At 38.7% G+C, this 11789-nt stretch overlaps 1 long non-coding RNA gene across 1 annotated transcript in view; it reads left to right on the top strand.

Annotated features, from left to right (window-relative positions):
* LOC110271021 overlaps positions 1-11789 on the top strand; it is a 19278-nt gene that overhangs the window by 5832 nt on the left and 1657 nt on the right. Inside the window, exon 3 of the long non-coding RNA XR_002360997.1 lies at positions 5055-5131. This is a non-coding gene — a long non-coding RNA (uncharacterized LOC110271021). The remainder of the gene's footprint in view (positions 1-5054; positions 5132-11789) is intronic.

Raw genomic sequence — 11789 nt, 5'->3', positions numbered from 1 at the left:
AAAGGGGAATTTACCTTGAGTAAAAGTGGCTTATGAGCCTGAGATGATTTGAGAAACGAGATTTCTAAAGCCAAGGCTGAAAAGAGTTGAAACTTGATTTCAAAGTGAAGCGATTTGAGAAAAAGTGATTTATGGCTTAAATGCCGGTTTGATGATGTTGGTGATGTTGGATGGTGGAAGTGCTGTTTTGTTATGGGCCAGAATGGCTGTGTATGATTATGAATATTGGTTCGTTCTGGATAGCCGGAATGGCCGGAATGGCTGTGTATGATATTGATTTATGGCTGATTGCCGAATGAGTTATGGGCCGTATGGCTGACTATGAATTATGAATTTAAGCCGGATGGCTGAGATGGATGTTGATCCATGGCTGGGACTGAATGAATATATGCTTGAGATACCTGGGTAGTAGCATGGGTTGTGGTTCGTCCCACTTGCTCCAGGTTAGAGACTGTGACGCCTGGGTAGTAGCAGTAGTAGTGGTGATTCCACTCGCTCCAGGTTGAGCTTTTAAACACCCGCCTGGGTAGTAGCCGCAGTAGTGGTTATTCCACTGGTTCTGGGTCGAGCGGGTAGTAGCAATGGGGTTGTAGCTCAAACCTACTTGCTCCGCGATGGGTGTTTCTGTCCATGGTTAGCTACCAGGACGTGTCAGGTTGGCTATATAACCGACAGATGATATCATCAGCCACTAGGGACAGGCATGCATCATATGCATCTATGTGACAGGGTTTGGGTGTGCATATTGTACTTGGTTTGCATCCCAAAAACCCTCTACTGAGAACCCTTTCGAGGATGATGTTCTCACCCCTCTACATTTTTCCCCTTTCAGGATATGGGCGCTGAAGTCTCAAAGAGTTTATTTAGTTGTTGTTGTGATGCTCTGTATTGCTTTAGATTATTTATTGTACCATCGACTTTATCTTGATATATTCTGTAAGAGGGTTAGGAATTGTATTGGGTAATGCTTGTAATATTATTTATATATATGTGTATATATATATATGGATGTACTCTTTATGAGTTTTGTAAGTTGCATGGTATCTATGGATGTATGTTATCGGATGAAAGTATTTTTGGGAGCGGTTTTGCAGTTTAAAGTTTTAAACAGGCTCATATTTTAGTATTAAATATTATAAGTGTCGTTGTAATGTCCGAGCTATCAGAGTCGCGCAGCCGGAAGCGTGAGCTTTGGTAGTTAGGGTGTTACATTATGGTATCAGAGCAGTCCTTCCTGTAGAGCCTGAGGAATGGACCGACTATGCTTTAGTTGCATACTCTGAGTGTTTGTCATGTATTAGGTTTTGTCGAATGACGAGAATTAGAGCTTTATGCACATGACGGTCTATTGATTAACGTTGTTACTCTCGCATTGCATAATTCTTGGTATTAAGTTTGGCCGGCTTAATACTAGTGAATTATGTATATGAAAGCACTGATGGGTTATCATAGATGAAATCCGAGTACATTGTTGATGCTATTGTGATTCTTTTAAAAATGTTGGACTCATGGCTTTCTTCTTATGAGCGGACTAAAGTCTCTTTTAAGCTTTTCATCTCTATGAATGTCATACGTAATTTTGTTTTTAATTATACATCTACCTTTTGGGAGCACTACAATCAATCTCAACTTTCCTTTCTCTGGTAAATCTCATTCTTATGAGTCAGTTTGATTTGTTTAAAAAATAGTGCATCGTTTATCCTCTCACTGTCTTTACAAGAGTTTTTGTCAAAGATTTATCCTTGAAAAATTACTAATGATTGAGTTGTCTTTTCCTATGACTTTTGTATTCTTTTGAATCAATTGAAAGCTTGTTTGATGTTTCATGCCTAGTGGATCTTGTTTGAACTATCTTGGTTTAAGATACTTTCTTGCATGTCTTGATTCCTTTTTAGTACATCTTAAACTCCTTGAATATCCTTCTGAGATGGTGATTTCAAGAACACTTTTGGAGTCTTGTTTTGAACTTTTTAAAGAAGTTTTGAATTCTCTTTAAGGCAGTTCTAAACTAAATTTATTTTTCAACTGCTTGATTGTAATGGAAACCATCGTTCAACTTTGACAAAATTGTTTTAAAGTGGCATGCGCTATTTTAAATGAGGTTTTGGAAAGCTTCTTTGTTTAGTGGAAATCGATTCGTTTGTAACGCACTACTTATTTCCTTTACCAAATTGTAAGCAAATTTTTACTTCGGAGTTTCTTTTCTAAAAAGAGTTTAACTTCCTCTTTCGTACTTGCTATAAATGTACACGCTTGTTTGAATATGAAATTTTGAGAATTTTGAACAAGCATTTGATTACTTCCGAGTTTTTATGAACTGCTTTTGGTTAAGTTGTGCATCTAATTATCTTTCTAAAATATTTGAGGAAATATTTTAGCTCTTAGCCAAAGTTGTGTGCATTTGTTTTTGGAACTCTACAAAATCTACTTCAACATGAAATTGTATTGAAGTAAAGCCACATTTATGCTTTTGCTACTCTCTTGAAGAATGTTTGTTGCTTAACTTTTCTTCTAGACTGCAAAGTGGTTTTTCCGCAAGTTTTCGACTCTTTCATGAACAAAGTATCCGAAAGTATTTGTAATCGTGCTCTTGAGTTCTGTAAGCTTTGTCGTGGGTTCGAGATATTCTTTCCTGTAGACCTCTTACTTCTTCGACTCAATTTGAATTTGTTTCGAACTAAGGCGCTGGTTCTCCTCTTATCGGTCCTATTGAATTTCTTGGATCCAAGGGTTATCTTTGAAGTTGTCAATTGATTTATTTCTAGCAAACTTCATTGCTTGAGCGTCTTTGTTTATCTGGGAATTGGATACATTCTCTTAAATCTATGAGCATTATCCTTGATATTGTTTCTCCATTCTAAATCTTGTATCCTTCTGAGTAGACTCGAGAATTATTTTGATATCACGTGTGATCTGTAGATGTAGTAACACGATGCGTTAGTTCCTCAAGACGTGATATGTCTATACGAAAGTTGAAGCGGTAGGTATGCAACGTTATGAGTTGTGAGAGTTTTGTTTCTTACGAATGGGTTTGCGGTTGTTAAGCTTATGATTGGTCATGAGGTTGTAAAATGATTGGTGGAGTTGGGGAAATCGAAGTTCTGAAGTGGGAACAAGATTTGTCAGCGAACGTTATGCCGCTGTTTAAATACCAACATGCTTTGCAGCTTTTTACCACACTAATTACCACTTTGCTTTGTGAATGCCTATCTTGATTTGCACCCTATTTTGGCACCTCAAGTTTTTGTAAAGCCTTGAGATCATGTGACCTTGTGCATTGAGCCTATCTTGTAATGTTTGCCTTGCAATCACACTACTACCTTTGTATCCTTATGCATACGACAATCCCAGTATTTGAAAACCGTATATATGTTTATATTTTGAGATATTTTTGCTTCTCCTTTAAATATGTTCTAGGGTGAACTGTTATGAAATTTCTTTCGTTTTGTAGCAATTTTCGAGGGCGAAAATTTTTATAAGGTGGGTAGAATGTAAGGCTCAGAGCTTTTGAAAAAGGACTATCATGAGCTAATTTTAAATTCAGTATTTTTGTAGCTTTAATTTCAGAAATTATCTTATTCAAGAAAATTAAAGCAAGTTTCGATTTATTGAATTTGGAATAAATTGAGATTATTATCCAATTTTACAATTATTGGATTATTTTCTATATTCAAATTATAAAGTTGGTAGTTGTGAAATAACAAGGATTTCTATATGTTTTGGATTAAATAATTAATATTTTAAATATTAATACTGGTATTTTGGAAAATGAAGAAATTAAGTATATTATTTCTAATTATCTGATTTGAACATTTTATTGAAAATAATTTGTGAAAGTGATGAACAAATAGTATTTTCTATATATAATTAGTGTTGGATTTAATTGAGTTTCAATTACTATATTGCCCCTAACCCTAAGTTTCAAAAAGGAAACCCTAATCCTATGCCCAGCAGCCGCCACCCTTATTCTCCCCTCAGCAAACCTGCAACACGCATGCTTTCCCCTTTCTTTTCCAAATCCATACGCAGTAACAATAGAGAAAAAGAGAGGCAGAGAGCTATGGTAGGAGAGGAAATAAGCCATGCTGCGATGCCGCCGCCATCGTCCTCACCGTGAGCCGCGCTACTGTCGCCGGTCACTTCACCGCCGTGTCCAGATCGCGTCCAGTCCTCGTCACCGCCGCTCATCCTCACCACCGCCGGCTGCGTTGTCCCCGCCAAGCCGCCGAACCTGCCTCGCTGCCGCGCCACCACGCCTCGCCATCGAATCAACCCGCTGCTACCACTGTCACGGAGAAGAGGCGTCGAAGAGGGGCAGAACTCGAGTCTCGTTGCCGCCGTCCATGGGGCCTCGAGCTGCGTCGCTGTCACCGGCAAGAGGGGGAAGACGCGAGCTGGAGGAGCAAGATGAGTCCTTCTGCCTCCGTTGTTCTGGTCCGCTGAGAAAGGAAAGATGCTACCTTTGTGCTTCACGGTCGCCGACGAGCACGGAGAAGAGGAGCTGTGACCGCGTCACTACCGTTTGGAGGGCTATGCTTGGCCGCCGTTGTACCGCCCTGCTTCACCGTGGCTGAGCTCTGCCACTCCCAGCCCTTTTTGGCTTGTGATGTTGTTGCGGGAATCGCTACAGGAAGAGGAATAGGCTGAGTCACCGTGATTTGGGCCGCTGTGACTTTCGGGATCACCGAAGGAGCTCCGGGCTGAGTTTCTCCCACCAGAGACCCTGCTGCCGTTGCCGGAAAAGTTTGCCAGTAAGGGTTTTAATTTGTGGTTTCGGTCATTTTGGATTTTGAGAAGGTTTTGATGCTGCGCGATTTTTATAGTTGATCCACCGGAGATTCTGTCCGGCGCCGGAGCTATTGCTGGGGCCGGTTCGAAGTTGCAGTTGCTTCGTGTTGTTATTTCGGTAAGAAATTATGTTTCGAGAAGCCTCGGGTTAGTTTTCGGTTGTGTTTGGTTAATAAATGAGTTTTGGTAACGTGGGGTCGAGTCCTGATTATTATATGTTGTGATTAATATTGCTTTGGTTATTGCAAAAGTGGCTGGGAGCTAAGGTTTTGGTTGCCATCAGTTCGGGTTGAGGCGGAAAGGACTCTGTGAGACGTTTGGATTTTGGAATTTGCATTTTGAGGTAGGGGCGCTTTCCGAAAACTATAGTTTATCATTGGAATTATTACATATGGATACTGATGTGAGATATGGTGTATTTAGTGATTGTATCTGCCTTATGTATTATTTGATTGACTCGAATGATTATGGATGTTTGTTTGGCTGAATTGTTGTGCGGCTTTGTGAAATGTAATGTTTTGAAGTGATTCTTTAAAGATTTGAAATCTGAGTTTAATCCATTGAGGATTGATTTGATTTGAGTCAATTATTTGATGATGTGAAAAGTCGAATGCACTTTTGAATTCAGTCTGGTTTACTTTAATTGACTTGATCTTGGACAAATGATTTGTTACTGAACCGTTTCTTTAAAGTTTTGGAAATGAGTTAAATCAGTTGATATTGAGTTGACTTTGAAATGGTTTTCTTGAGATATGCCACTGAGGCGACTGTTGGATTTAGCTTGCTTTGAATTTATTTCCGGTTTTGAGCTGTTGAAAAGGAATGAGAAACGGTTTAGTTGGGACCCGAACCGAGTGGCAAAAGTCCAAGTTTTAGGAGAGGTGCTGCCAAAATTTCTACAAAATCCCAGTCTTGTTTAAAAAGTTATTTAAAAAGGATTGGATTTGAGAAGTTATATTATTTGATTTATGATGAGCGGATAATTTATACGCTTATTGGCATTGTTTTTAGTATGTTTTTAGGAGAATCTAGTTACTTTTAGGGATGTTTTCATTAGTTTTTATGTTAAATTCACATTTCTGGACTTTACTATGAGTTTGTGTGTTTTTCTGTGATTTCAGGTATTTTCTGGCTGAAATTGAGGGACTTGAGCAAAAATCAGATTCAGAGGTTGAAGAAGGACTGCTGATGCTATTGGATTCTGACCTCCCTGCACTCAAAGTGGATTTTCTGGAGCTACAGAACTCAAAATGGCGCGCTTCCAATTGCGTTGGAAAGTAGACATCCAGGGCTTTCCAGCAATGTATAATAGTCCATTCTTTGCCCAATTTTAGACGACACAAACTGGCGTTCAATTCCAGCTCTCTGCCCAATTCTGGCGTCCAGTGCCAGAAACAAGTTGCAAAGTGGAGTTCAACGCCCAAACTGGCACAAAAGCTGGCGTTCAACTCCAGAAAGAGCCTCTGCACGTGGAACATTCAAGCTCAGCCCAAGCACACACCAAGTGGGCCCCGGAAGTGGATTTATGCATCAATTACTTACTTCTGTAAACCCTAGTAGCTAGTTTATTATAAATAGGACTTTTTACTATTGTATTAGACATCTTGGGACATCTGCTTCTTAGATCATGCACCAAGTTTTTGGCGCCGTTGCCGGGGATTGTTCGAGTTTGGACAACTGACGGTTCATCTTGTTGCTCAGATTAGGTAATTTTCTTTTTGTTTTGTTTTCAAAAATTTTTTCAAAAAAATCTTTCAAAAAATTTCTCCTTTGTTTTCGAAAAAATTAAAAAAAAAAGTTTTCAAAAATATATTTTTCTTCAGAATTTTTAAGAATGAATTCTAGTGTTTCATGAAGCATGTGAAGCCTGGCTGGCTGTAGGGTATGTCAGGCGTGTCATGTTTGAGTTACATGCTAAAGCTTGGCTGGCTATTAAGCCATGCCTGACCCTTTGATTGGAGCTTTAGACTAAAGAGCATAAGATTCCTGGAATTCATATTAAAAATTTTGGAATCCTTATTTTTCTTTTTCAAATGATTTTCGAAAAAAAAATTTAAAAGAAAATACAAAAAAAATCATAAAATCATAAAATTCAAAAATATTTCATGTTTCTTGTTTGAGTCTTGAGTCAAGTTGAAAGTTTGGTGTCAATTGCATATTCATGCATTTTTCGAAAAAAATCATGCATTCATAGTGTTCTTCATGATCTTCAAGTTGTTCTTGGTAAGTCTTCTTGTTTGATCTTGATGTTTTCTTGTTTTGCATCTTTTCTTGTTTTACATGTGCATTTTTGCATTCATAGAGTCTAAACATGAAAGATTTCTAAGTTTGGTGTCTTGCATGTTTTCTTTGCATATAAAATTTTTCAAAAATATGTTCTTGATATTCATCATGACATTCAAGGTGTTCTTGGTGTTCATCTTGATATTCATAGCATTCTTGCATGCATTCATTGTTTTGATCTAAAATCTCCATGCATTGAGCATTTTTAGTGTTTTTCTCTCTCATCATAAAAATTCAAAAATCAAAAAAATATCTTTCCCTCTTTTCTCTCATCAAATTCGAAAATTTAAGTTGACTTTTCCATAAATTTTTAAAAATTAAGTTGTTTCTTATGAGTCAAATCAAATTTTCAATTTGAAAATCTTATCTTTTTCAAAAACTTTTTCAAAAATCAAATCTTTTTCTTATCTATTTTCGGAAATTCCAAAAATATTTTTCAAAATTTTTTTTTTAATTTTACATCAAATTTTCGAAAATATCATCATCAATTAATGTTTTGATTCAAAAATTTCAAGTTTGTTACTTGCTTGTTAAGAAAGATTCAAACTTTAAGTTCTAGAATCATATCTTGTGATTTCCTGTGAATCAAGTCATTAATTGCGATTTTAAAAATCAAATCTTTTTCAAAACTAATTTCAATCATATCTTTTCAAAAAAATATCTTCTTATCTTATCTTTTTCAAAAAAAAATTGATTTCAAAATATCTTCTCTAACATCCAATCTTCTTATCTTTTCAAAAATTGATTTCAACTAACTAACTAACTTTTTGTTTGTTTCTTATCTTTTTCAAAACTACCTAACTAACTCTCTCTCTCTCTCTCTAAATTTCGAAAATCCCTTCCCTCTTTTTCAAAAATTTCTTTTTAATTAATTAATTATTTTTTGATTTTAATTTTCGAAATTACTAACCTTTTTCAAAAACCATTTTCGAAAATCACTAACTCTTTTTCAAAAATTATTTTCGAAATTCTCCCTCTCTCATTCTAATTATTTATTCATCTACTAACATCTCCTCATCTCACATCTCTGCTCCTATCATCACCTTTGTGTTTGGGTTATCCATTCTTCTTTTCTTCTACTCACATAAGGGAACCTCTATGCTTGGGAAAAAAGGATCTCTATTATTATTATTTTTCTGTGCCCTCTTCTTTGTCATATGAGCAGGAGCAAGGACAAGAATATTCTTGTTGAAGCAGATCCAGAACCTGAAAGGACTCTGAAGAGGAAACTAAGAGAAGCTAAATTACAACAATCCAGAGATAACCTTTCAGAAATTTTCGAACAGCAGGCTCATGCTTTTCCCATTTGCTGTAAGAGACAGAGCTAGAATATGGTTAGATTCTCAACCTAAAGATAGCCTGAACTCTTGGGATAAGCTGGTCACAACTTTCTTAGCCAAGTTCTTTCCTCCTCAAAAGCTGAGCAAGCTTAGAGTGGATGTTCAGACCTTCAAACAGAAAGAAGGTGAATCCCTCTATGAAGCTTAGGAGAGATACAAAAGACTGACCAAAAAGTGTCCCTCTGACATGCTTTCAGAATGGACTATCCTGAATATATTCTATGATGGTCTGTCTGAATTAGCTAAGATGTCATTGGACACTTCTGCAGATGGATCCATTCACCTAAAGAAAACGCCTGCAGAAGCTCAAGAACTCATTGACATGGTTGCTAATAACCAGTTCATGTACACTTCTGAGAGGAATCTTGTGAGTAATGGGACGCCTATGAAGAAGGAAGTTCTTGAAATTGATACTCTGAATGCCATACTGGCTCAGAATAAAATATTGACTCAGCAAGTCAATATGATTTCTCAGAGTCTGAATGGAATGCAAGCTGCATCCAACAGTACTCTAGAGGCATCTTCTGAAGAAGAAGCTTATGATCCTGAAAACCCTGCAATAGCAGAGGTGAATTACATGGGTGAACCTTATAGAAACACCTATAACCCCTCATGGAGAAATCACCCAAATCTCTCATGGAAGGATCAACAAAAGCCTCAACAAGGCTTTAATAATGGTGGAAGATACAGGTTTAGCAACAGCAAGCCTTTTCCATCATCCACTCAGCAACAGACAGAGAACTCTGAACAAAATACATCTAATTTAGCAAACTTAGTCTCTGATCTATCTAAGGCCACTGTAAGTTTCATGAATGAAACAAGGTCTTCCATTAGAAATTTGGAAGCACAAGTGGGCCAGCTGAGTAAAAGGATCACTGAAATCCCTCCTAGTACTCTCCCAAGCAATACAGAAGAAAATCCAAAAGGAGAGTGCAAGGCCATTGAACTGATCACCATGGCCGAACCTGTAATGGAAGGAGAGAACGTGAATCCCAAGGAGGAAGACCTCCTGGGACGTCCAGTGACCAATAAGGAGCTTCCCCCTGAGGAACCAAAGGACTCTGAGGCTCAATTAGAGACCATAGAGATTCCATTGAACCTCCTTATGCCATTCATGAGCTCTGATGAGTATTCCTCTTCTGAAGAGAATGAGGATGTTACTGAAGAGCAAGTTGCCAAGTTCCTTGGAGCAATCATGAAGCTGAATGCCAATTTATTTGGCATTGAAACTTGGGAAGATGAACCTCCCTTATTCACCAATGAACTAAGTGATCTGGATCAACTGACATTGCCTCAGAAGAAACAGGATCCTGGAAAGTTCTTAATACCTTGTACCATAGGCACCATGATCTTTAAGTCTTTGTGTGACCTTGGTTTAGGGATAAACCTCATGCCCCTCTCTGTAATAGAGAAACTGAGAATCTTTGGGGTGCAAGCTGCTAAAATATCATTAGAGATGGTAGACAATTCAAGAAAACAGGCTTATGGACAAGTAGAGGACGTGTTAGTAAAGGTTGAAGGCCTTTACATCCCTGCTGATTTCATAGTCCTAGATATTGGAAAGGAAGAGGATGAATCCATCATCCTAGGAAGACCTTTCCTAGCCACAGCAAGAGCTGTGATTGATGTGGACAGAGGAGAATTGATCCTTCAATTAAATGAGGACAACCTTGTGTTTACAACTCAAGGATCTCTCTCTGCATCCATGGAGAGGAAGCATAAAAAGCTTCTCTCAAAGTAGAGTCAACCAAAGCCCCCACAGTCAAACTCTAAGTTTAGTGTTGGGAGGCCACAACCAAACTCTAAGTTTGGTGTCAAACCTTCATATGCAAACTCTAAGTTTGGTGTTGGGAGGTCTCAACAAAGCTCTGCACATCTGTGAGACTCCATAAGAGCCCACTATCAAGCTATTGACATTAAAGAAGCGCTTGTTGGGAGGCAACCCAATGCTTATTTATCTAATTTTATTCTTATTTTATGTTTTATTAGGTTCATGATCATGTGGAGTCACGAAAAAAAATAGAAAAATTAAAAACGGAATCAAAAACAGCAGAAGAAAAATCACACCCTGGAGGAAGACCTTACTGGCGTTTAAACGCCAGTAAGAAGCATCTGGCTGGCGTTCAACGCCAGAACAGAGCATAATTTTGGCGCTGAACGCCCAGAACAAGCATGGTTCTGGTGTTCAATGCCAGAAATGGGCAACAAATGGGCGTTTAACGCCCAGAAGAAGCACCAATCTGGCGCTGAACGCCCAGAGTTGTGTGCAAGGGCATTTTGCATGCCTAATTTGGTGCAAGGTTGTAAATCCTTGAACACCTCAGGATCTGTGGACACCACATGATCATCTCAGGATCTGTGAATCTCACAGGATCCCCACCCACCTCACCCTCTCTCTCTCCATTCATGGTCATCCCTTCTGTTCTCCATTCACCATTCACATCCATACACACATCCCTCCATCTCCTCCATATCTTCTTCTTCTTCATCTATTCTTTCTTCTTTTGCTCGAGGGCGAGCAACATTCTAAGTTTGGTGTGGTAAAAGCATAGCTTTTTTGTTTTTCCATAACCATTAAGGCACCTAAGGCCAGAGAAACCTCAAGAAAGAGGAAAGGGAAGACAATTGCTTCCACCTCTGAGCCATGGGAGATGGAAAGATTCATCTCACAAGCCCATCACTAAGAAAAGGATGGAGCAACCAAGAGAGCACATTCATGGATCTCAACAGGCACATGAAGAAGCTCATCATCAAGAAATCCCTGAGATGCCTCAAGGGATGCACTTTCCTCCACAGAATTTTTGGGAGCAAATCAATGCCTCCCTAGGAGAATTAAGTTCCAACATGGGACAACTAAGGGTGGAACATCAAGAGCACTCCATCATCCTTCATGAAATAAGAGAAGATCAAAAAGCAATGAGGGAGGAGCAACAAAGACAAGGAAGAGACATAGAAGAGCTCAAGGACATCATTGGTTCCTCAAGAAGGAAACGCCACCATCACTAAGGGACTGCTGATGCTGTTGGATTCTGACCTCCCTGCACTCAAAGTGGATTTTCTGAAGCTACAGAACTCAAAATGGCGCGCTTATAATTGCGTTGGAAAGTAGACATCCAGGGCTTTCCAGCAATGTGTAATAGTCCATACTTTGCCCAAGTTTAGACGATGCAAACTGGCGTTCAACGCCAGCTCTCTGTCCAATTCTGGCGTCCAGCGCCAGAAACAAGTTGCAAACTGGAGTTCAACGCCCAAACTGGCACAAAAGCTGGCGTTCAACTCCAGAAAGAGCCTCTGCACGTGGAACATTCAAGCTCAGCCCAAGCACACATCAAGTGGGCCCCGAAAGTGGATTTATGCATCAATTACTTACTTCTGTAA

The sequence above is a fragment of the Arachis ipaensis genome, chromosome B04 (genome assembly GCF_000816755.2).
Source record: "Arachis ipaensis cultivar K30076 chromosome B04, Araip1.1, whole genome shotgun sequence".
In the NCBI taxonomy this organism is placed as follows: domain Eukaryota; kingdom Viridiplantae; phylum Streptophyta; class Magnoliopsida; order Fabales; family Fabaceae; genus Arachis; species Arachis ipaensis.
The sequence above is the reverse complement of the archived record's forward strand: the minus strand, read 5'-3'. Positions and strand labels throughout refer to the sequence as shown.